At 37.8% G+C, this 27,462-nt stretch overlaps 1 protein-coding gene across 2 annotated transcripts in view; it reads left to right on the top strand.

The window, feature by feature from the left end:
* The window catches only part of BANP (BTG3 associated nuclear protein), a 210,087-nt gene that overhangs the window by 64,587 nt on the left and 118,038 nt on the right, over nucleotides 1-27,462 (top strand). The window lies entirely within an intron of this gene.

Below are 27,462 nucleotides of genomic sequence, written 5' to 3'. Positions count from 1 at the left end.
GCACTAACATGAGTCTGGGTCATATGTCTAGAAAGTTTGTTTAAAATGTGTCGATGCGTTTCCGAGTGATGGTGGAACATAGCATGTTTGGTTGAGGTGTCTCCATGTGTTTCCTATTGATCACATACACACATCTATATATATGTAACACATACATACAAACAAACATACATACATCCATCCAAATATAGCTCTGACATATACCATGGTCCACTTTAAACGTCATTCTGCTATTAACAATCGGAGCACCAACAGGGAGATATATTTTTAGGCATTTATTGATTTAGGGAAAGTCTATTTTATGTCAGTCAAGTCTGCAAAACAAAATATAATGCTTGTGTGCTTTTCTACCCCTGGGGCGACTGTACTGGACATTTTATTGCCAATTACCTTCTCAATGCATGATAATCATATTACCAATTCTGCTTCTTGTCTGCTCACCCAGATGTTCAGTTTTTCTCATTCCCCTTTATTTATTGGAATCCTCGGCTAATTCTTTCCTAATGTACACGTTCTGTTTATAGGCATTGTAAATTGTTGTTCTCAGAATAAAAAAAAAAGCCAAAAACAGGGTGGGGTCAATAATTTATAGCCATAAATACAATTTTTCTTTGGGCCTGCTGTCCAAACAGTTTACACATGGACAAAAAAAGACTTTGCTGCTTATGGAGAACCTGTCACTCTGTGAGCTCATAAGTGACCTCTCTGAGGAATGAGACACTTTGGGATGTTTGGTGTGTACGCTTTACTGGTCATGTACCCAATGTATATGTATAAAAACATATTCCAGCAGACTAGACACTAGCAGAGGAGAAACAATGTTTCTGAATATTTTTTAAAATTTTCCCCCCAATTTTTATTTAGTTTAATAAACATACAATAATAACACAACCAGTAGACGCACAAACATTTCACAATTCACAAAAAAGTCACACACAGTATTGCTTCGAAGCTGAGCTAAAAAAACAAAACTCAAAGCACATTTTTAGTGAAAAAGGGAAAATTAGTACCTCTGCCTTTTTCTTCTTCTGGTAGCGACTGCTCCTCACTTTCTCCAATGAGGTCACAGACATTAACCTGACAGAAATGGCAATGTTTTCCATTCTGTTCAAAACTAAGAAACAAAACCTGGATTTGGGCTTTGACATATATTTTGCATATGTTTATGACAGATGTAAAGCTTGCATTCTGTAAGTGTCTAATAAATCCTAGGAAGAATTCTGTGCACCAAGCCCTCATTACAATATTTGGATAGTAAAGCTAGGTTGAGTTCAGGGAATCCCACTCTAAATGGCAGCAAGTGGAGAACCGGGAAACCAATTCTGTATTTCACTTAATAACTCATAATAATTTGCAACCTGAAGAAGTGTAACCATACAAATAAGGATGACCAGTCCAACTTACACACTGCAGAGCAGATAAAAACTGAGCACACATTATTTTTGGGATAATTCACCACATTTTTCATAGCAGACCAAATACATGAAATCACGCTTTTCCTATCTGTTCATTTGTGTGTTCTTAGTAAGAACATCCTGCTAACTCTGTGCTGCAATCACATCTGAATTCATAATGAAAACAACATTTTGGGTCACTTCCACAGTCTCTGTTTTACTGTTGAAATATATCCTGTGGCATTTGTAGTGGGAAGCATTTACCTGTTCTCTGGCTCTCAGGGCTATTTCCAGAAGTAATGAATGTAGTGTACTTGTCTTTTCAGCAGAAATGCCAAAAAATAAGACTTTTTGTTACTTTCATGTCTGACTGTATGCAGAGATTTTGAGTTCTTTCTGCTTCTGGCTCCAACCAAACTACAGACTTCCGGAGTGCTCATTCTGCTGAATACATTGAACCATATAATGGTGATTTTTCACCTCAGTCACTTTTGTTTCACTCTTCCCGAGACCACCTAGGTTGGCATTCGGTCTTTTACCACCAACCAAATACTGGTTTAAGGCATGGTTGGGTGGGGAGGTTTTTGGCAAGTATTGCAGTAGATATTGTTCCTGTTATCCTATTAAAGTGTTTTTTAATCCAAAGACAAAAATAAAATGTATTCCAGCCTACCAGTCCTTTCATTATAATACCCTTGTATTATCACTGCAAGGGCAAAGCTTATTGTTGCTTAGAGTTTCTTTAAAAAGGCATACCCTGTTCCTTAATCCTCAGGAGGCCAGTCCACTCTTCTTTTTGGTGCTTTAAGTTTGTATATATGGCCTTCAATGTCCTTACAATGCATTGCTTTCAAACCTGCATTGAAGGGTATGGCATCAACACCTGTACCACAACATTAAAGGGCCTACAGAGGAGACTATGGGGAAACCAATTACGCAGAGGTGGAACCTGCGGTAGTGATGAAATAAGATTAGTAAAGTGGTATTTACAGAAAACCCTAGACATAAATTTGCATTAAACCCTTATAGTGCAGGGGGAGCTCCATTACAAGGCTTTTTCAATAATCTTATGACAGTTTAATCTAGGAAAATGCATATTAACTTGAACTTCTATTTAAAATAGTGGGATCAGAAAATCTACTGTAAATGAATCTCATACCAAAAGAAAATAAATCATAAGTACATGATTCATTGAACAATCATGTCCTGTTTGTATGTAAATAAATAGGCATTAGATGATGAAGCAGGTACAGACATTTTCTTCCTTCACCAGGAATGTTTCCAGGAACACACATTTTACTATGGTATTTCTTTATTTTACAAGTCTCCTTCCTTTATAGCAGCTGTTCTCTTTACTTCAGAGCTGCGGTCATCATCTTATTATGTCTGCTCAGCTGCACGCTATAATTTTATACCCGAGATTCTTTATTGTATCTTCTTGTCATTCAGCAGTGGGATGCTCCCCAGATGAACAAAAAGATGAACTTTTAAAATTCAGCTTATCGGAGTACTATTTGTTTAAAATAAACAAATTAAAACAAATCTTCCATTTTTTAATATCTTTATAAACAATAATTTAAAGTGTCATACACATTAAGGTAACATGTAAAGGTATTCCTTTTTGATGTGGCTTATATGTTGCATAATTTCATGCTGCTTTTTCATTGCAAACAATGTTATATTTTCTAAAGCATCATCTACCCCTTTCTGTTCTTTATATTACCAATGCTCCTGGCAGCAGCCAGGGAACCTGTGTGGCCTGGAAACCCACGCTGTAGCAGAAAGTCCTGCATGATCTACTCGCACTACTGCAGATCACACAAGGCTTTTCCAGTAGGTCCAAGAGCTTGGGTGACATGGACCATGAACAGGTGACATGGGTACCATGGACAGGGAGCAGCTAGGCCAGGATGCTATAAAAGCCTCTAAGACTCCTGGTAATGTTGGCGGACAAAAATAAGGTCACTTCTATATCAGTATGAATGCATTTACACAGTTATTGTATCTTAATGTGTTTGAACAGTTTTAGCTGAATGCTGCATGGACAAATATAAAATTGTGTTGTGTTGTTCAAGAAAAGTCCCCAAATAGTTGTTACAGATCACCCAATATTGATATATTTTGCTTGTAATATACACAAATGGAGAGCCCCTATGTCTGCCAAAATCTTTTTTTTTTGTTGTCAATATAAACAGCATGTGACACATTTAGTGGCTTGACTGCAGCCATCCACTAAAGGAAAGATCTGTGAAGGGTCAGACTTATTCTCCACTTTTTGATGACAGGTTGCATACCATGTTGATGGTTTACAGAAACTTACCCAGATGTAAGTAATCATTTCTACTTTTTTTTTTATTCCCCATTTACAATTTGCAATTATGCAAAAAAACGAGAAACTATACTTAGCTATAGCTTATATAATAGCTCTCCCATCTCTCTACCTAACCCTCCCCTGCCCTAATTTTTTCCTATATTTTCTTTTGTTTACGAGAGCAACAATGATACAGAGATATTATTAATAATACATATATCACAGTGTTTACCTAATTGTAAATGACTAGTTTTAAGCTTTATTTGGGGGTTGCATGTTCTTGCTGGTTGATTTTGATTTTGGTAGGGAAGGCGGAGCCAAGCAGTGTGTGCCACGTCCTGTAGGTGTCACTGCAGAGTTTCCTCTACCTGCTGCTCCAATAAAGGTATCTGTGACTTGCTTACCCAGCAGCATAGGACTGGGAGGAGAGGGGGTATGCTGATATAAGTGTTACACTTTGATTTAAATACACATATTCAGAGTGTGCCCAGGGCCACTTAGTTATGAGGAATGGGGTAAAATAGCACAAAATAGTGCCAGTTTGTTGAGGCGAGGAGGATCTGACAAAGGTTTCCTAACCTGCTGGGTCAGCTAGCAGTCATATGTGGCACCAAATAACACAAGCTTATAGACGGTGGAAAATTAATGAATTGGATGTCTGCCCAAAATTTTAAGATTGGTTCCATACTGGGACTTTGTTTAATACAGATACCATGTTGCTGGGATATCTTGGAATTTATCAAGAAAATAGCTTAATGCATTTTTTTACACAGTCAAGATTGCAGAACATTTCTTCCCATATTCACTTCCCTGTTTTTTTTCCCTTCCCTTCCTGAGATCAGGAGCCTGTCTGCTTGCGTTTTTTGCTTTTTACATTTTGTTCCATTTAAATGTTTTCCTTTTTTTAAACGCGTTTTGCTTTTGATTTATATCACCTTTTTGCACTACAAAAACTTTTTTTTTTCAGTTACAGTGACAAGAACCACCTGCAGGGGGAGATATAGATCTGATTTTAAATAGAAGTTGTCATATGACCAATACCAAGACTCTTCTCTGTCATACAGGGCACAGCTGTCTGCTGCTTTTATTTGTCCTCCTATTGAAGAACAGCTATAATTAGTTGATCCCCAAAGAATTCTGGATGATAATCGTTATGATTTGTGCTTTTACTCAGAAAATGTGTGTGTGAAGATTTATGTGCAAGTGTAAACACAGTGAAGGATCTGTTTGTAGAGAGTACACAAGATTCCTGAAGTGTAGTACGTCTGCTGTTGTATCCAAATTTACAGGCAGCGTCCTCTGACCCCCCACTTCCTTGTCATTCCTCAACAGCTGGAGGCTTTGAGATACCTCACCGGGACAATGCATTTTCTAAGGCATTCAGGATTTTTATAGGGTACCTGTGGAGTATACTATTTCTGGGTATTGGGTACTTTTAGGTGCCCTAAATAATTTTCAGCTGTTTCAGTAGATTTGCAATATAGGGAAATTGCAACCAGGGCGTGCATAGTTGCCTGTACTTTATTGGCCAATAGTCTAATGCATGCCCCCACTGATCAATTGGGATGTGTAAATGGTGTAAAACTGGACTTTGGGGTGCTGGGTGGCTTTCCAAAGAAAATTTAAACACATGGAGACACAAGGACATTTCTGAAACCCAAAAAAGAACCCAAAGATGAAATATTTTATCCCTTAAGAAGTCTACAGATGCCGGGTTTCCTCACTTGAGCTCATCCTTAATGGTCATCTTGGGCAAAGTTTAGCATTAGTACAGCTGTTCCCTGGCATCACTGAGCAATCTGCTTTGCTGGATCACTGAATAGATGACTGCAATTGTTTTCTAATGATGGGAGAATGCTGTGGGGCTCTTCTTGTCTGTCCTCCCCTATTCATAGAAAAGATAGGCAGCTGAGCAGCCTGTCTGGACAATGTTCTTTCATTCCCTGGAAATAATTTTAACATGTTAACCTCCATTAAAGACTTTATTGATTATTATACAAATTACAGCCATTAGGCTTTTCACTTTGATCTCTGATTGTTGTATATATGCAGTTCTCCGAAATCTGTAGCTTAGAACTACAATACAGTAAGAAAACATTTACAATCCCTTTTTAATTATCTGGATTTCTGCACGAATGGCCTCTAAGTCATAATAATAAATAAAGGCAGTCTTATTTAATGAAGACACACAATATTTTACACCAGCATGTCTTACTAATGGTTTAAACTACTGAGGGTCTCAATTAAAGAAAAGGAAAAGAAACATCTAAAATGACATCTTGAAAAGAGTTCAGAAGTGTGAACAGAGGGTGGTTTGCTCTTTTAAATCTAAAAGCATGTAACATTTGGTAGCTGAGTCTCAGGAAAGAGCTTTAATGTGGACTGTTCTTTAATCAATAGAACTTTCAAGGGAAAAACAATCCTAACAATTTAGAAAGCCTGAAACGATCACAAGTATATTAATCACAGAATGGCTTTAAAGCAGAACTGGTGATGTAAATAATATGGGTGGCCTAGGAGGATTTAAAGCCCAGCGACCCTGTCACTATTCAGAACACTTGCCAGTGAAGTCCTCTGATGTTTGCTAGTAGTGTGGATCTCCTGGGTTCCCCCACAGCATTGAGTAGTTCCTACTAACCCTTGCCAGTTGAAAACTAAATAAAAGTTTTTGGTTGAATTGAGGAATTAGAGACCCAATCAGGTCTCTGAAGAAATCAAACCTGAAACTCCTAGAGGACATAGTATACTCACCTCTCAGACAGCCCGTGTAAGTCACCTTCCTTCTTTTCCAGTGCTGCAGCCTCTATCAAATGGAAGATGGGTGATCCAGCAAACCTGGAATGGACCTGGTCCAAGATTCAAAACATTTGCTAGCAAATAGAATTCCGTTCCAGATCTTCTGGATCACCCAGCTTCACTGATGATGTGTCTTCAGTATTCACCACATCTAAGCATGTCAGATACCTCTGTCTCCTGTCTGGCTATGGTTCCACGCTTTTACCCCAATGTCACTAGAAAACCTGGAGGAGGGAACCATGGCGCTTGGTGGGAGACACAAGCTTATATCATTCCTGTATGTATCAAATACCAATGAGCTTGAGTGCTGGAACTGGAGATTTGAGATTGCAAAGGTCACTGGGAAGGCAAGTATCATGCCTCTGATATTGTCTCCTTAAGGTGTATCAAACTTATACACTAAACTATTGTAGCATACCAATCTTAAGATGTGGTAGATGCATTTGTTTTTTTTTTCATTTTAATACATTTTTATTAGATTTATAAGAATAGGTTACAATATAAACAATAGCCAAGTAACTCTAGTCGCCCATGTAACCCTAATAACAGTGCCAAGGGGCATTGGGAAGGCTGCATAAAATGGTATTAAAGAAAGACAATACAGAATATTCCATAGTATAGCACCCATTTCCACCACCAGAGTAGAACACTCCTTTGTGAATGAATAGGACTGAAGAGGTGTATTAATCAGGTTTATCAGAAATGGAACTTGTGCTTTACAATGGAGGAATGGGCTAACCAACCTTGACATGAGAAAGAGCTGACAATAAAGGGGGGGGGGGGGGGATTGGCTAATAAAATAATGAAAGCCAGAAATATACGAAAGTGAACGAAAATAATCTTATCTTCCTTTTTTTATAACTAATTTATCCCAAAAGAGTGCTGACAGGAAGGGTCAGAACGCATTTAACTGGTAGGAGCACCAATTAAAATTAAGGGAATAAGCATGAAAAAAATAAATAATAGACTCACCATATCTAAGGCTCACTAAACCGCAATATATATCAATCTTTTATTTGTTTTTTGTGTTTTTGTTTGATTTGTGAGTTAACAATCAGAGAATATTTGAATGGCATTGATTCAGAATCCCAGGTAATACAAAGCAATCCCAATCTTCTTTTTTGCAGAAAGAAAGAATTACAAGAATTGTGATTGTTCCTAAATGTTTCATTTTCTGGCTGCTGTTATACTGTGTTTCCCATTGCTCAAGATAGGTAAATTGTATTTAATGTGGGACCTTCAGCTTTGTGTTCAGGGGATTATAAAATATTTATGTCTACCCCTTTCAGATTGAAACTTCCTGCACAGTTTCAAAATTAAAAGTATTTTGACCTCCACTGTAAAGAAACAGCCTGGATTTGTTTAATGGCTGTGTACGTTTATGCAGAGACTAAGTTCGTTTACATTATAAATGTGCAAGTTTATTTTATCTGATTGCTCAATATTTTATTTCAAGTTTGTCTATTGCATATAAAAAAAAAAGAATCTCTAATCCATTTCAGATGTTTCACAGATCCTAACATCTCTAGGCAGTTTTTATGGTGTGCTGAGTTATTAATTTCCCGCTCATTTAAAATGTTTAGTAATTATTTTTACAGGCTGATTTTTAGGAGCTTATTTAGGTTTATAATCTTGAAATACACAAACATTATATGTTAATATAGAAAGTACAGTTTTTGTAGCAATTGAAAACATCATGACTAAAAGTTCCACAAAGTGCCCAGGTAAATTATGTATGTATGTCTGCATGTATGTATGTATGTGTGTATGTATGTAATGAGTCTTCTGGTCCAAATCTCCATCTTATCTTAGCAGACAATCGGGAGTAAAAAGTTGCCATGATAGAAGCAATACATGAAAAAGACAACACTTCCAGCCTGTGTAAATAAATAAATATTGTGATCCCCTATTTATCTTTAACCACCTGAGCGTTACACTGAGGTCTAGATTTCTGTACCAAAAGTGATCCACTGTTTTTCATGAAATTTTTTTTTTAAATTGTAGACCTGTAATTTACAGAAATATGTCCGAACAGGGGTTCTAGTAGATATTATGAATATAAAAAATGTATTTATATTTTATTTTTTTTTATTTTTTGTATTGGATTGGATACGCAAGTTTGTATCCAATCAAATACAAAAGATAAATTTGAATTTCAAAGTTATTTACTTTTATTTTATTTTTTTTTATTTTTTGTATTGGATTGGAAACAGGAGTTTGTGTTCAATCCAATACAAAATGACAGTTTGAATTTACCAATTACAAACTTTGTATTTATTTGAATTATTTTGTATTGGATTGAATACAGGAGTATTGTATTGAATCCAATACAAAATGAATGAATGAGCTTCAATTTGAATTTCCCGCACACGCGCCGACGTCATCACGCACGCAGGGAGAAGCCGTCCGGTTTTTTTTCTCCGCCGGACGGCTTCTCCCTTCAGAGATCATCCGGCGCTGGACGAACACGGACGTGGACAATCAGCGGGACCAGGTAAGATGCCGGCCGGTATCTTGTGTTCAGCCGGCCGGGATCTTGTGTTCGGCCGGCCGGGCGGCGGAACGCAAGATGCCGGGCAGCGGAACACAAGATACCGGCCGGCATCTTACCGGTCCCGCTGGCACCCGACGCTGGCGCTGGAGATCGACGGACGACGAAGGACGGAGCACGACGCTGGAATGGGAAAACGACGCTGGAATCCTTACCTCCATGGTCCCGCTGGATGTGCACAGCGGGACCATGGAGGTAAGGATTTGACAAAATTACGGGGTTAACCATCCTAGCCATTTTTTTTTGCCCGTACGAAGGTCGGGCATACCGGCTAGGTGGTTAAAAAGCCATTTTTGAGCTCCAGTGACTTCACTTTGGTTGAAACAATGTTATAAGTCTGCTGCAGGCAGAAGGATGCCCTTTTCCTTGGTCCCCAGATGATCAGATTGAAACATTGTAAATTTGTAGCAAGGTGAGCAGATGCATCAAGGACTGATCATTTTAAGGTAATATTACATTTAGCATTTCACTGCAGGAAGTAGGTGGGGACCCTGGATTATGTCTGAACTAATGCGAGGAGAAAAAAAATGAAGTCACTGTCAAGGGGAATATACTGTGTGAAAGGTAATACACGCTTTGCAGTGAAACATTTCCTAGCACGTTTCACCCATATCTAATGAAAGGTCCACTTTATGATTGCTAATGCTTGCTGTGTGGATGCACTGTTTTCCAATGATTATATAAACCTGAGAGAGGAAAATTTGCTGGTGCTTCTTTGGGGGTATATAGTGTAAAACATGTCATCAGGAAATCCTACCAAATCCAGGCTAAGGGGTGAGTATAAGGTGCAGGTACATGCCCAACTTTAAAAAAAAAATCCCATTTCAACATGTCCCAGGGTACCCTAAACAAGGAGCAGGCTGTAGGATGTCAGGTTAAAGCTGTAGGCTGGGTGTGGGTCTCCAGAAACAAACCTGTACAGGCCTTTACTGCAGTATTAAACTCTTATCTGAATGGTTGTACTGTTTAGTGTTTATAACGCTGACACAATTTAATTTGCACAATCTGGCATAAAATCAGTTTCACAACAGCATGGAATCCATATACTAGTTGGAGCGCCCTTTTGGAGATTTGCTTTTCCTGTGGATACCAGTGTAAAGTTTCATTTCCTGCACGCTAAATGCTGCGTGAGATCCATTCAATTTAATTATGGGCAGAACTCATACTTCCCGTACTATGAATAGTAAAAGCCTTGTGCACTTTGTTTAGTGTAGTAGTTTTCAATGAGCCGAATTTCAGTAGACTGTACGCTCTTTTCCATAAACCTAAAGCAAATGAAGCTGGAACAAGTAGGAGGACTCTCGATCTCGTTGATTTGTATAGCAATGATTTATAATCTATCACTGCATTAGCAAGTACAGTTATATTTTCTCCAAGAATTGCTGCGTACAGTCTTCACTCTTGGGAGAAATAAATACAATTCAGGATGCGCCCTCTAAGTGATCTTTCTGGCTACATCTACTTCCACTTGAATAAAACAAGTTAGGGATAACAGATGTTGTGCGTGGAAGGCAGGAAGCCATGGCTGATACCCAGCAAGGGTCATGTCTGCTCCTAAGGGGTAAACTTCGGCCTTGTACCTTTCTATATCCACAAAGTAATGGGGGTTTAACCAATTGAAATGCTTAAAATGTATCCTTATAATATAGAAATTCTTCAGAAAATAGTCACCTGGGTTTCCTTTGCCAACAAGGTGGTGTCCAATCTTGTTACTCCCAATAGATTTCCTCTAACAAATAAAACACAGCAAGCTAGGTTCACAGGAGAGCAATGGCCATTTGTAGACCATTTCTATCCCTGGATGTTTTCCTTTGTTCAATAATGTTAATGCTTATTTCTGAGTCAACAGAACAAAACAACTCTGTATTCACTGCCTGGCTTCAGGGGGATTTAAAAAGCGGCAAAAAATCTCCAGACCTGAACAATTATGGAAACAATATGTTAGCTGGTTATCAAACTTGTTAAATTGATTTTTGGAAGAGGCCAAAACCATGAGCTCCAGTCATTTGCTTGGCTAAGATGATGCCTTAAAAGTCTCCTGTAGTCACCTCTCAATGCTGCACACACATCAGCATTTACTTCTTGATTTCTGAGCTGATGTGTTCAAGGAAGATGACTGAACAACGATGACTCCGTCATTCTGGAGAAAAAAGCAATATAAGGGCATTGTCGGGGGAAAAACAGACAGATCTCTCTGAGAGGTAAATACTTGAAAGTGTTACACTGACATATTACGTAGCATTCTGCACTTAGTATATATGAAAACAATTTTGGTCAGAGTAGGAAGCAACTAAAAACCCTGTTGGGTTTTACTATCTCTCTGTAGTGATATTTAATCTTCCTCTAGACACATCAGGAAGTGGGAAGAATTCTATCCAAAGCAAGGGGGAGCACCATGGTTTTGAACCACACAAACACTGTAGAAAATTAAAATAACTTTAAATGGAGCCAACTGAGCACTCTACTGAAGTATCTATTTTTGTGCCTGGAGATCAGCTTTCAAAGATTTTCCCTTGTGTTTTTTCATACTTTGCTGACTGCCATCAATGATCTGCCAACACATGGATCACTTCTGTTAACAAACAAAAGATTGCTTAAATCACTCTGATCTAATTTGTTAGCAGCCATGCAACCACACTGTAGGACACACAAACCTCTGGCCAGTAGCAGTAAATAAAATTATTACATAAGCATTCCTGTGCAATATATTAAAATGTAAGTGATATCTTACTATCTCTTAGAGTAACACAGTTTGAAATGTGAATTATAATTTAGGCATATATCCAATTATAATTTTTTATCATTAGATTTTTTTTTTCATTTTTTTTATTTAAACCTGAAAAGGTCCAACGTGCACTTTATTACAATCTATCAACACTCTCCAGGAGTGATGAGGCAGGATAAGCCCCTCACAGCAAATACAGTAATAAAGCAGGATAAACCCCTTGCAGCTAACAGCCCTGCCCTCACTAACGACATTCCAGCTATTTTATTTGCTAGTCTGTAAAAACACAAATCTACAAATCCTCGCCGTTGGCTTCCTCTATTGTTCTGTCCTTTTTCTTGTTTGAAAATATTAATATACATAATTCCTATTTAAATAACATTCTATATTTTATGCCTGGAATGTGAAGTGTGTAGGGATTTGTGATCCGTACTGTACTTATTGTATACATTTTCAAAGAATGTTCCTATTTTCCTGCTGATGTTTTGTTTCATCAAGTATAAACTGTGGTTGGTGTTAGCAGAACTCTAAAAGGACTCTGCTAATCAATCTGCGTCTAAATGCAACAAAGATTTGCAGTTTCAAAAATGCATTTGTTGGAAATGTAAAACCTTAGTAAAATACATATTGTTTGTTAAAACACTTTGTATCAATCGCCTCTGGTAACAATTACCTTCTTTTCTGCATGACGGTGCTGCTCATCTTCAGCCTTGTTGCTTGTCCTGTCCAGTGATGGCTACATGGTATATTGTAGTGCCAGTTTCCATTGGAGTTTCCATCAAATCTGTAGTTTATCTTGGTTATAGTCTACCTTTTCTGGTCCCCACTTTACCTCATCCTCATCAACATTATTAAAATATTTCTGTTTTGATTACATACTTTATTTAAGCCCAATGAAATCACGAGACTTTGTGCTTCTCTGTGCATTGCAGGCAGATGTTGAGTGGTAGAAAACTAAAATCTAATGAATGAATGGGGCAGGCCAGGGTCAGTCTAACTTGTAAGGAAAAGTCTAGGTGATGCTAGATCTCTCCCAACCAGGGAGACAATTCTCAGGCGCATAGTATGAGATGCTCATAGTGTGCAGTGAAATCAGAGAAGGCGGTTTCAATGTTGGTGCAACTTGTATTAATGTGCAGGACTAAAGAGAAGACGGGGCAGTTTTTAAGAAAATGTATAAGTAATAAACATGAAACATCTTTAACACGGCAATGGTATTCCAGAGATCAGACATTACAAACTTGGCAGCATGCTGCACTTTTAGATCAGGTTTTTCATAGTTGCCTATTTTAAATCACCTGTTACCTGTGAACTGTAGTCCTAGAGCCAAGACACTTATTTATGGTCGCAGCTGGGGCGAGGAAGGTCATTTCTTGTACGGCTCATATCTCTGCATCTTTTTCTGAGATTGACATCTTCTTTCAATAGAACCACAATAGGAGGATTCTTTTCAGTGGGATAAAAATATAGGTATTAGCCCTGTTGTGGGCCTGTTTGCCAACCCTGGGTAATATACATTAAAGAAACACAGGAGAGAGGGGTTTTTAAGGCCAATGTGTGAATATATTGAAAATCATTTCATTTGATACAAACAGTAATATCGATGATGGTAAATGGTCAGAGTGATATATATATTCTCCAGTCATTCAGGATATAAAATTATCATCATGTTTGTATCACCTGAAATATATTCACACGTTTGCCTTAAAAACCCTTCTCTCCTGTGTTTCTTTAATCTTCTTTCAATGTTTGTACTTGTCCTTTCGCCTGACACAGAAACCAGGAAGTCCAAAATACTGACTTTGACGTATAAATAATCATCAAATTTAAGAATATGGCTTGTTTAGCAGTGTTTTTATTTATATTTTATTATTTTATACTGGTGCCAAGTGCCTGTTCAGGGGTTTCAAGAATGAATGAATAGATTTACGATTCCAATATTGCAGTTAGGCGCCAGCATCCAGTGATGTGGTTGTGATATATCTGCGTATCCAGCTGGATGCTTCGGGGAGTCTTATCACATTCATCTACAATAACAGACTTGCATGTTGTTTGCAGAGGCTGCCATGTCTTATTATTGTACATTGCTTTCCTTTCAGAGGTGTTTGCAAATGTCAGAGACAATTTTAAAGGGCCCTTGTATCAGATTCAACGTTTTATTCATCTCAGAGTGTTAAGAAAGGGCATTGCTTGTTTCCTCTAGCAACCAATTCTGCATTTTTATTATGGTGTATAGGTGACAATCTGTCATGCTCAGTATTCAGTGGGCACATCAGATGCCTGTAGTGTATTAGGAAGAGCCCTTATATTCACTAAAATCACAGGAAAATTTTAAATGGATGCCAGCCAGTAAAATACTGATTAATAAAAATATTATAAATTTGGTTTGTGTGTTTAGTTGTGTGTATAGTAAAAAGCTTACTTTTTTTCCTCCTAAAACACTTAGTTTCACATAATGATTTAACATTTCTTACAAAGGACGTAAGTACCAGACTGACATAATTAGAAGCATTTACACAGTCACAATCCGTACTCTTCATGCATCCAGAATCATGTCTCAAGAGACACAACCATTACTACTCAAATTCATCCAGAAAATGTCCTCAGAGTATCCTATTTGGGTACACTATGTTGTTGTTGTTTATGTAGCTCATACAACACAGTTTTGCCTGTCCCGGAAAACCCTTAAATTTTGTTTACGCAAAGGATCTGACCCAATTTAAAGGGGAACTAAACCCCGTCAATACTCATCTGTATTCGCTTTGTCGTGGGCGGCACCAACATCCCCCCCCCCCCCATTCTGATCTTCGGCGTCTTGATTGGCTGGGATGACGTAACTCCTACAGGTGTACTGCCAACCCTGGGGGAACCCTCTGCGCAGCTCAGCAATTGTGACAGGGAGCCTTCAGGCAGGTACAAATGTTTTTTTGCAGACGGGAGATTGTCTGTCCCTTTCTGCAATGAACCCTGGCTGATCGCAGTTATTTTTTTTTTTTTTTTAAGTGCTTTATTCCAACAGCTTACCTTGCCTGGAGTTCTTCTTTAAGCTCAGTGTCTTTTCCTGAACTCACGCACAGTTGTATGGTTGTAGCCCGCATATGAATTTTATTTTATGTTACATCTGCACTCAGTGCTCCCATTATCGTTTCATATACTTGTATTCCTAAATCTAGAGGTGATACGTCATGGCAATTTTTTCATTTATATCACAGGACCCTAATTTTTTTCCCTCTCCTAAGTTTTAATATCGCATTTCCTCAGATATGTATGTATATGCCCTTTGTCTTCCCATGTAATTCCACTTTACTGCTTGAAATGTAACTAACCTATTTCAGATGCAGTCATTTTCTTGATGAATTGAAGTCTACTAATTTAGTCATTATTAGATGAATCTTTGGATCTCCTTCTTATCCTGTCTTTCATCTGAGTCATCCTTGTTGGTGATGAAAATCATTTAAACCTACCATTTATGATATAATATTTTCCAGACCATGTGTACAATCTTTGTGTCTGCATTTGTGTGATTTAAATGTACCTGTCTGTACAAAAAAGAGGCATGTGATTTATTCATAGACTTTCATGTTTTAGCAGTGTAACTTCTGTATACTGATAACATAATATAGTTCTGTATACTGATAACATGATTTTTTTATTCTCTTCCTGTAATGTGCTCTAACTTGAAATCCAGGTATGCAGATAAAATATGTATATACAAACCTCTTTATTTTGTTGATGGTTAGCCGTGTGATCCAGACAATATAGGAAGATTGTGGCCCTCCACTGCAGTAGCAGTGCCATTTGGAAAATAAAGAAACAGCAGAACATTGGCAGCTAGTTAAGTTCTGAGATTTATAAGTAGAGCTATAAGGTATTTTTTTTATAATCTATGTCAATTTTGCGTTGCCTATAGTCTCAACTGATGTTTATGTCTCACAGGTATAGGTCAGCATGTTACATTTTGTCTAGACAAAGACCTCTCCTTTCCTCCTACTCTTCCCTCATCTCTTATTTGGAACCTGGAGAGTATGCCCTACCTGTCAGCGGCTGTGACTCCATGCGGAAGCGTGAGAATCTACTTGACGGTTCTCGATGACCAGCTCCTTCAAAATGCAAACAGTGTGTAGACACATATGGAAAAGTTATCATTTCCTCTGATGGCAAAATCCATCAGAAACATTCCTAGCGTTGCTGTGTGCTGAAAGTGGACCAGTTTTCTGTTGGGACACTCAATTCCTGCCTGATTGCTCTTCCACATTGTAATCCCCATGCTGCCCCTTACAAGCCTGTCACATAGCTTAACACCCCACACTTCACGGACTTGCAAAAGCCAAGTCAAGCAGATCAATGTTTACTAAGCGTAGCACCAGTAAAACGGAGGTAGTGGTGTTAATAGAGTTCCGCAGGCACTGGAAAATTTTCTAAAAATTCTAGACGAATCTTAAAGTAAACCTTGCTTTAAAAATTCTACTTCTTGTCCGTAGGGCACTTTTCTCATAATTATTTCATGTTATTGTTTTAAGTACAAAGAATGACCTCCTTACTAGTGAGGCCAACTACCAAACTTCTTAGGACAGGAATGTAGAACACATTGGCATACAGTATGTAGACAAAGAATTTGCTCCCACCATTCCAAAAATAATTGAAACTGAGCTCCTCTTAGCTTAAAAATGTTTTCTTTTGGATGGCTTTTCAGTATCTAATGCTTGTTCATAGGAATATAATAATGAGGAATAGTTGTGGTATTCCTTGTTTCTGTACTAACCAGTGGTAGAAATGTAGGCAGGATCTCAACATCAAGTACCCGATTGCTTTAATTTGGCAAGTGGCCACACAACACAAAAAAGAATTGCGGCTTCATAGGACCTCCAGATGTTTGACACTCCAGGAAGTGTCAGGTGCAGTATATTGTTCAGCCAACTGCGCCTGAATACAGAGAGAACTGCAATGTGGACAGCATAACCGTCTTTTGTTATATGTGGGGCATTTTTATTTATTTTTTTGAGGATTTTTTAAGAGATTAGATTCTCTTTAAACACTGCAACTGCAATAGTTTGTGTATATGTGATTGCTATGTGGAAGTGTACATGACGGTGCTTACGGAAAAGGCTTAGGAGTGGAAAATACAAGTCGGTTGTTTATGTTGTATTGTTTAGCGTTTTAGAAACATAGGATGGAAATAGTTACATTGGTTATATTATCTCTGGCTTTTAAACTTTCTGCTTATCTAATTTATCATGCTTCTTATGGACATCATTAAAGTGTTTTGCATAAGTGTAAATATTTATGACAGAAACCATTATTATAAAGCATTTCACAGTTCTGTCATTGATTCCTGCACATAAAAGGTTATATGGTTTGTAGAGTTTGTAATGTTCTAGCTTTAAACAAACCTTAAGTTTTGGATGGAGTGGGACAAACTCCTTGTCTTGTTAAATCCAGACACCTCTAAGCGATGCTGGGACGTCCAATCTTTTTAGTTCAGTGTTATGGGGAAAACATCATGGTTCATTGAGCTCCAATGAAGCTGCTCTTGTGAGATAAACTTCCCTTTTTGGGTACCCAGAATTCATTAAAAGATAAAAACTCATTTCATCAGAGCCTAAATGTACTCATTAGGCAAAGTTACCGAAAAAAAAATGTGATCTATCTTGCTTTTTTTTGGTTGTGGGAGATATACTGTATTTGAATACAAACTGATCACATATTAACGAACATACCTACTTTTACCTGAAAAAAAAACAGGAATACTATGCTGACTGAAATATATCTGAAATATAAACCAATGGCACACAATGCTATCACTGCCAGCAGGGTAGTAAACAGAAATGCCAACATTCATGGTGTATGTTTTTAAAATATTTTTTATAAAACAGTCAGAACCTAAAACTACACAGCTTCAGACTGTTTAACATGCAAAAAAGGGGCTGAGGTATTTTGTACTTTTGAGTTGGTTATGACGTTGTCAAAAGATCTTGTATGCATTATCGTTGGCTACCATTAGATGGCACTGCGTCTTCTGTAAAGTGTATAACAAGCCCTATTAATGTCTTTGATGGCAAGCGCCATCTTGTGGTGTGGTATAATCCGCTATAAAACGAGGCGGGCTTTATCTGACTTGCTGCGGCTTCAAATGTACATTGTGAAAAGTTCACTGTGTGTTTTGAAATAAGAATCCAACAGAGGAGCCTGTAAAATTGTGTGAGATTGAAAGGAAGACTCAATGGCAGATTTAACAACTAGGCACCTTAGGGAAAATAATATTTATGCAATGTTCAAAACTTACCATGCTTTAAAGACATTGTGCATTGTGTTAAAGACCTTTCAATCTGACTTAATGTATAAAACAGCCCGTGTTCCTGGGTCTTGCTGCACACTGGCTGAGACACAGCAGAACACTTTCCATTGTCACTCCTAACACTTCTGCACTCATTGCGGTGGCCCCATTCTCTGTAATCCTGCCATATTGGCCCCTGAATCAGAAAAAAAAAGGGAATATTCTGGCTGTACTTCAGTCGGCGACAGATTAATAATGGCTCAGATAAAACTGTAGCCTGTGACAGTGCTTAATAAAGAAAATACCTTCAGTTATTTCCTTATGACTTCTCTCCAGATCGTGCCTTATTTTTTTTTAATATTCTATTCTTTTTCACCACAATTCACATTTATCTCCAGCCAAAAATTCTCAGATCCAAGAAAAAAGGGGAAGAAGCCAGGGAAGCGTGCTTTGCAGAGATAATTATATGTAAAAATGTCATCTTGTTACTAAATAGCAAAGCCCTTGCTCCGTTTATTGTGTTATCTTGCATGTTTGTGTTTAGTAGTATGTTATCAAATGGAACTTGCAGTTTTGTTGTTCTGTGTCCACACATACTTGAATTACCAATGACACTGGACCGTGTCAGTTGTCAGTTACAAAAGTACCATTTTCACCAAAGCATTTTATATTAGGAATCAAGAAGAACCTTCCTTGGAGGGATTTTTTGTTTAATCCTTTGACCCCCAATCAAGAAGCAGGGGGGTGCAAAGGTGTAGATTGGAGATGATTAAGAATGTTGGATAATTGTTACCGCTTAGCCCTTATGTACAGAATTAAAACATTGTACTGAGAATGACTCAGTGTTCACATTACATTCTAATTGCACAAATTCCTTCTGTTCTACCAGAGTGCAACCATACAAAAATGGATCAATCTCCTCAAATTATATGTAAAGAGGGCAAAGTTTTCTCACCTTATCTTGAAGCATTGGCAAGCCCATATTCCTATAATTCTTGACTAAACAAGCATTTATCTATGGCAAGGTAATATTTTCAATAAACTCAGAGTTTAATGTTAAATGATTTGCCCCAACCCTTTAAATAATTTGTCCCAGCCTCTGTGATTGGACATTTGTCTTGTTAAAGTAAATGGAAAATACGATCTTTAACAGGATCTGCGGCAGGATAGGCTCAAGGAAACAAAAATGGCTGTGTTAATTCTCTTATCAGACGTCATCGTTTATGTTTCCCATATTTGCTCTTTAAACAAACTTCAATTTTACATTTTGAAATAATCTGCCTGGTTTCTACGACATTATTTGATGTGCGCAGCTTGGGCCACGGTGGTCTCGATACTTCAATTTATGAAGATGTATGCAGAAGATTTTTCAGTTCTTTTCTACTGCTCACCAACAGCACTTCTGTGTTCTGACATGAATACAGTTTTCTTTCATATGCTTCTCTAAATTCTCGAGTTCATTAAGTCTAAAGTCTCTCAGAGCGGAGTTGGCCCTCTTGAACCTATGTAACAGTAGTAAAAAATGTTCTTGAAAGCCTATGGAAGTCCCTTTTTTCTCCTTTTCTTAAATAAATCCCTAATTCTCTCACAAATCAGCCAAAGATATTATTTAATTGCTCCAGAGACTGGGTTTATTTTTCTAAGCGAGGAACGAGCTGTTTTGATAATATTAATGCAACTCTGTGTGTTAGTAACAGAGCTACCAGGAGTTTTCCTATTCCCGGCTGAGCCCGAACAGCACCCAGCTTTGCACTGAAAATAAACATCCTGGCTTCAATAATAAAGCACATTGATTCCTGAAATATTATTCTAGGCAGGTGGCTCTTCTGCCCCGTTCAGTATCCTGAGAGATGACTGACAGGGAGCTAACAGAGAGAGGAGTGAAAACCTCGCTTGAAGTGCTTATCTAGGACAGGATCAGAAGATAAAACATTTCATATAAAAATGTACATTAACTGTTCACTGCTTTCAGTTGTGATACACTGACCGGCTTATTGGGTTTCAAGCAAATATCCAAGCAAAAATTACTGGCGTAGCTCTGAAAAGAGGATCTCTGACCTGAGCCGATTAGCTTACTTTAAAGGGACACCATGGGGATAATAATCAGGTCCTGTCATTGTGGGCTTATTCTTCAAGGTGTAGCTGCCAAGGCTGTCTTTTTTGTCTTGATTTTTTGCACATAAAAAGTTGATTTATATTCAGCTTGATGTCTGACTCCATGAAATAAATTATATTGCAGTCAACTTTTTTATGCCTTGATTGCACTAAAGGAACAGCAAAAAAACGTTTTTTCACCTTAGGGGTTTTATTCCAAGCTATCCATATGTGAACGTAAAACCCGGCTGCTGTCATTTGTACATCAGATTGTACCTGTAATACAGGTAACGTAATAATTAGTAAGTATGATAATCATGACATTATGGGGGGGGAGGGGCTCTGAAGGCCTAAAAATCTTAAGAACCCCTAACATGGATGGCCATGGAAGAAGGATGCACAGTGTTAAGGAACAATCGATGAATTGTCATGGAATAACAAAGCACGTAGAGGTCTTGGTATATAATAGATGGACAGTCATATAAGAAGGAAGCGCAATGTTCGTGTTTGAAATTTAAAGTTTGGGGAGAAATGATGCAGGCAGAGGGGTTGGGATAAAATAGGTGGACAGTTTAAAAGATGGACATCTGTGAAAAGATGAAACAGACAAAAGGGTTGGGATACAATAGGTGGATAGTTGTGGAGAAATTAAACATGGTTGGTGTACAGGTGATGAACAGTCGTGAAGGAATGTGGCACAGAAAGAAAATTTAGGATCTATAGATGGACAATCCTAAAGAAATGGGCCATTACAATACTTAGACAGTCATGAAAAAGCTCAAAGAGTTTGGGGTAAGATTGGGAAAGAAATTTGTGTTTTGTCGCTCCTCCCAGAAGGGGGAGATACTTATTAAGTTTACAAGGTAATTGAAGAGTCCTCTCAATGCTATTTCATTTCTTATTCTTTTTTTTTTTTTTTTTTTTTTTTTTTTAATTTAAAACAGTAATGGTGTTCTGAAAATTTTTTACATTGAGAAGAAGGAAAGTGTTGTGCTTGTAATAAATCATAGGATACCCGAGAGGAGGGATGCGTTTTAAGAGTGATAATTTGTGCAGTCTCTCATTAGCCCTTTCACTTGTCTCTTTATATGAGACACATTTGACAGCAGTGCCTCTTCATACTCATTATCTCCCGTCATTGTTCCAAGTAAATTTTCATTATCCCAGAGACTTCCTTTGAAGTAGAAATCTTCTGTAACATCCAGTCAAGACGGCGGTTCACAGAAAGATCTTATTACGCTATCGCAGGAATTCCACCAGCTTTGCATTGCATGTCTACATTAATAACTTAACTCAATTAATCATGATTACTGTTATTATACCTTACCTAGCAAAACATACCAGAGCGCTTTGTAATTTGGGCCCTAAGTCTGTACTCAGGAGGGTGTCATGGGTGTATAATACTATACTGCAGGTTATCTGGAAGTAATCTACACCTAGGAATTTCCACTTCTGATCATCTGTGGGGATCGTAGTCACTGCCTCTGTTCATATTTAAAAACTGTCATTCTACTATCCAAGCTGCATCACTAAATGGTTTATTTGTTTAAAGATTAACTATGGGCAAAAATATTTTGTACCCTTGCAGTTGGGTCTCCCTCCCAATTGCAAAGGTCAATTGCTTGTTTTTTTGTTTTTTGAGGATTGTAGAACAGAAGTAGAACTTAAGTACCTCCTGCTTAAGGCAACGTTTTTCCCCAGTGTCTCATCTCTCCTATGCATTGGGCTCCTGGTGTCAACCCTTACAGCACTTTGCTACCATATATCAAGCAGGGATTTAAAGTATAAAGGACCTGAAGTGTAGAAGCAATAAAGGATGGAAAACTCTAAAAAAAAAAAAAAAAAAAAAAGAATTACCTGTAGGCTCCTTGCAGTTGTTCTTCGCTCCATTGCTGACTTGCAATGCTTGTTCTGTACTGTGGCTTTGAAGCAAAGGCAACCATCTTGGTAGGTGCATTACATCTTTTGGAAACAGATCCACAAATTGGATGAAGCAGGCAGACCCTTGCACTACAGGCCCCCAGGTACACTTTCCTCTCCAGCAAGGAGAGCATTAAGCAGCACGGTAGTGACATTGCCAAATCTTAACCCAAATCTCCTGTTATTAGTATATATATATATTTATCAATTGGATCTTTAGGGACATGAGTCCTGACAGATTTGTCACACTAGACAATTATTGTGCATGTTGTTATATAGTGTTAATTATTGATGGCTTCCTAGATTTTTGGTTTGCTATTTTTGCAAAGGTCTCCAAAATAACCCTTGAAAAAAATGGGATTCAGGACCCTAAAAACATTGGCTTCTCCATATTTGTTTTGTTCTTTTGTTCATTTTTATATTTGTGTCCCTTCTTGGGATATTCTCCCTCTTTAATTTGTTGCAACACTTTTGTAAAATGCTGGGTTTGCTGTACAAGTCATCCAAACCTAGACACAGACTCTTGTATCATACAAATGATCATTCAGTGCTGTTGCTTATCCTGAAATAAACTTTTGGTTTAATTGAAAGATGTGAGCACATGGGAGAGGGATTACAGCGAGATCCCCTGCGGATTTATCTAATATACAAACTCCATCTCTCTCCACCTGATGAGGCCTGCTTTCACTTCCAGATGTTTATCAGACTGGACGGAAGGATCCTGTTGCAGGATACAGCTTCGAGTGGTATACTCACCGTGTACTATGACATACGGCATACGGGAGCTTGTTTGGGTGTAACCAAGGAAGTGCGCTAACCGCTCAGCTGCATGTAACACAAGCTATCGCCACCCCGGTTTCCAAACCCTGTCCGGTTCTTAGATCTTGTGAATGCAGCATTTTTCAGACACCTGGCCTGCACAAAAAACTGCGAGTAGGAATAATTCATATATTTATGCAGAAACATAGGCCAGTTAACACTTCTTAGGTTATCCAGCGATGCGTGACGGTACCATCACATGTATGTAGACAGAATAAAAATATACACAAGGTACCTGTATTAAATTTCCTGCGAGAAATAATTCACTCATGTTGGCTCTGGTCTTCTGGAGAAATTAGAGGAGATGAATGAGGTAGTACAGAGTCCCCCTTTCTGGAAAGGAAACTGATGTGTAGGAGTTTCACAATATACAAAAGTTCTGGGAATTGTTATAAAGTAAGATCCGTATCCAAAATGTCATTCCTGTAACCGAATGGAGATTCTGTTTATCATTTCTTTTGATGACCAGAAAGGAAATCTCTGCTTTCTTTCTCTTACAGGTGTTTCATAGGTGTGTCAGTTCAGTTTTACAAACATGTCTAAAACCATTTTTCATTTTGAATTCCTTGCATTGCATTCATCAGAAATTGAGTTACCTGGGTATTCAACTGTTTCTATGAAGAATGGTCACATATCGCTGAGTACAGTACTGTGGGAAAAATGAATTATATTCTCTGTGCCTTTGAACCCATCATACTGCGATTTGATTTCTAGGTCCTGTGTGTGGGTTTTGCTTCTCTTGGTTTGAGGAAACAGCTGAAAGCAGCTGTCAAAAGTAGCAAAATTCAGAAGGGAATTTTAAAAAATGCAGGTACAGATGTGAGACATTCAATGGAATAAGCAGAGCTCCCATTGCCATAACATTTTCATTATTTAAGGATGTTTGTGTTTTGTTTCTGATTTGTGGATCATTTTAAGAAGGTTTTGGAATGCAGCATCTGAAATTTGAATTGGTTCTATAGATCTGAGTGCACTTCAAGCATTCATTTTACCATTCATCATATATATGCATACAAGTCAGTATGGATCCACCTCCAGTTATTTTCCCTGAAAGTCTGACTTCCTACGGATTCTAAGCCCACATACACCAACAAGGAAGTGTTTAGCATTTTGGAAGGTAATTTATTTTTATGCGTAGTACTAAAAACAATACACATTTTATTAGTGTTACTGCAGTTTTGATTAGGTAAATGTTTCTAAAGTTCATTTCATAGCTAGATCAGGAAGGATCAGATCCCATTATTCATCTGACTCTGAGGAGAGGGACTTTAGATCTTTTCTGGTGTAGGAAAGTGACTATTTATTTGGCTACTTTGGGTAGCTGGCCCCTAGTAACTCCTCATTATATCATTATATTATTGTCCAGATGTATAACTATCCACCAAAGACAATATCAGCTGCCATATGAAGTGTGTATTCAAGTCTGATGGGTGCAGCGATGGTAGTGATTCTAGATTTCTTTAGCTTACTTCAGTGCAAGCTATAAAAATCTTTTCTTTATACTCTTCCAGCTTCATAGTTGAGGAGTCTCACTGATGACGGAAGGTTTTATTACTCTGTCCAACAGTCAGTTTGTTTTAAAGGATGCCATTTACACTCAGCACCAGGGACTATTTTTAATTTTTGCTTCCACCCAGAAATTACTTTATAGCTTTACAGTAGCAATAGGAGCCCCACCAAAATAAAAGCCGCAAGTTCCGTCAACATTGCATCTTGCTGTTTATTTCCCGACATCCTGATAAAACCATCTATTAACTCGACATCTTCAAACTTTCCATTTCTGAGGGAGCAGTCATTTCCCAGTTGGAATGAAGCGTGGAAATGTTAGGGCCCTCTGTGCCTATAACCAGGTAGGCTGCTGGCATTGGCCCTTGCTAGCATCTCACCCGGGGCCCGTTAGACGGGTAATTTTGAAGCATTAGTGATGAATCATTGACCCAGTTAAGAGGCAGAGCTGAGCTTTGTAATTTTAAATGACATGTTTTTCAATGGCCTTAGACATAGCATGATTAATTTGATGAAAGATATATTTGTCTCCTTTTGACTTTTCCATTTTTATTTCAAGCAAAATATAGACTTGCATAATTTATTTTATGGTTGCACAAGACTTTTCTTTTTATTAGCTTACATAAAATGCTTCCCTTTGGCAAAATACGTAAACTATTCTTTTATATAAATCATCAGTATTTGACATTTTTATTCACAAGTAAGAACCATGGTTAATTACTACAAATATTTATTTTAAATAAATTAAAGTTTCAATCCAGACAAAAACCTAGATTCACAAATTACAAAAATACATACGCAGGAGTGCTTTTTACTGCTAAAGGATTTGCATTTGCAGGTCTTGTTAGCATTAAGCAATGGACGGATGTGTTCATCTCTCATTCACCCGTTCTTCTCCTGCACGCTCCTTGCACAGCAGAGTTACTTACTGGCTCTTATGCTGCTTTTCCCTCCCCCAGTCTAATCTCTGCTGTACAGCAAAGTTCTGTAAATTCTGTTTATAGAACCATGAGTGTGGTCAGTGGTTGTGTCATCTCCCACTATGAGAGGGCCACATAACAACACTTTGGGTTTTGTTATTTATTTAGTCCTGACTTTGGTTGATTGTCTGAGGATTTCTTCCATTGCATAAATGAAAATTAATAATACAAATTGATAAATTTGTTGAAACATATCCAATAATAAAATATTACAGTCTGCATCTTCCAGGGGATAGAAATTGTTGGAGAGTCTGTGCTTGACTTGTTGTTGTAACTTCCATATTATTGCTTGGGGCTCGTAGTGTAACGGTGGGGTAACAATAATGACAAATCTACGGGCATCACATGCTGCTTAGTTAGGATTTACATATTGTACCTAAAATAAAGCTGCATATTGTTCTCTACTTTGTATGACATCTCTATCTTGACAGCTTCTCGTTAGTGATTACCAAGCAGCTTAACCCTTTCTAAGAACTGTCAAAATGTGTTTATATTGTATCATATTATTTCCATTGGAAATGTGACTGAGGAAATATTCGAGGCCTTGCTGTGCTGTATGATTCACTTCTGGGAATAAAATGGAAGCTTGTACTTGTCAGGATTTTCCTGTTCTGCTTCATGTCACACTTGATTGGCTTCTCTGGAATACATACCACTTTGATTCTATGAATCATCAGGCACCTTTTTGTGGTATTTTAGCTCTTGTTTCTTATGTTAGTTTTCTTAAAACCTCCAACAATGTAATATTGTCAGTTTCTTTTCCATTTCAATCCTTCAAGCAGAATTTCATTCATTTTCCTATTGGGATGCTTGCAGTAATCAGGGCTGATTTTGTTTCCCACTTGACAGGCACTAACAAAGTTTTCCACAAGAGGGCGCCACTACAATCTGGAAATCCCACATGATTCTACATTTTTGGAAACGAAATGGACATATGTGCTTTTATAGCCTGACCATAGGTTTTATTTTCCCTTTTAAAATGACTGCAGAGTATCTGCAGAAAAATATATTTATTTTTTGTAATGTATTGCATTGTTGTCTAAACCACCATAATCCCTCCCCCCCACGTTAACAGTCTGATGAAAGTGTTCTTCTCATAGCAAACTGCTTCTCTTGGCCTTAAAACATGAATGTCTTTGGACGGCATAAACATGGCCATGTCCCCAAATATCCAGCTGTGACAGTGTATGGCATCTATTTCTCAAAACAAGATCTGAGTTTTTAAAAACCTCAGAATAATATGGCAAACTTTTATTTGACATGTGTTCCAACATTTCTATATTTTTACTGTTATATATACTGTGAAAAGGTAATAGTAGGTAATTGGCAAATAAATAGCAGGAATGCTCCTTGTTTTTCAGATCCAATACTAGTTCTTGCTTCAGTTCAATAAATGTTCCTTAGTAACTTGCACAGGTGTAGTGAAATCTGTAATAGGATTGGATAATAGGTCCAGTCAGGTTTGGCACACAGATTTTCATTTGTTCCTCACGTCATATTCTCATGTAGCAACATCTATGAATGGCCCGTGGTTCTGTTCCTTCCCTGTTGGACACAGCTGCAGTACTCTGGCCTGTAATTTTATACCTTCCGTGCAGTCATTGGGGTCAGTGTGTTTCTCATATGGTAAAGCCTCATCACATTCATTTCCCTGGGCTGCTTCATGTCCTATCTAAATAAAATAAAAAAATTACAGTATTCAGCCAGTGCATTGCAGGACCAAATTCAATTCATTAGATTCATTTATTGAAAGTACATTAAATGACAAACCAAGAGAAAGAGAACCTGTGTTTTTTTTAATGCAAATTGTGCCTGGTAAAGACATTGCTCTATTAATAAGAGAAGTCTTGGGTGTCTGTGTATCTTATTTCATTATGCAGATAAAATGCAGTGTGTTTGATATATAAATTCCCTGCGGTATGTATACCCTAAGGCTGGTGCAACTAGGTAAGAATCCGTTGTGACAGCTGATGAGGGCGGAGAGATTGAGTGTCTCCTACAACAACTAATATCTCCTGGCCTTTTTCCAAAACATCATCATCAGCAGTCAGTAAAACTTTCTGTCCCTTTAACTGCATACTTTTTCTGTTAC

The sequence above is a fragment of the Pyxicephalus adspersus genome, chromosome 9 (genome assembly GCF_032062135.1).
Source record: "Pyxicephalus adspersus chromosome 9, UCB_Pads_2.0, whole genome shotgun sequence".
NCBI classification, from domain to species: domain Eukaryota; kingdom Metazoa; phylum Chordata; class Amphibia; order Anura; family Pyxicephalidae; genus Pyxicephalus; species Pyxicephalus adspersus.
This window is presented reverse-complemented; position numbering and strand designations above follow the sequence as displayed.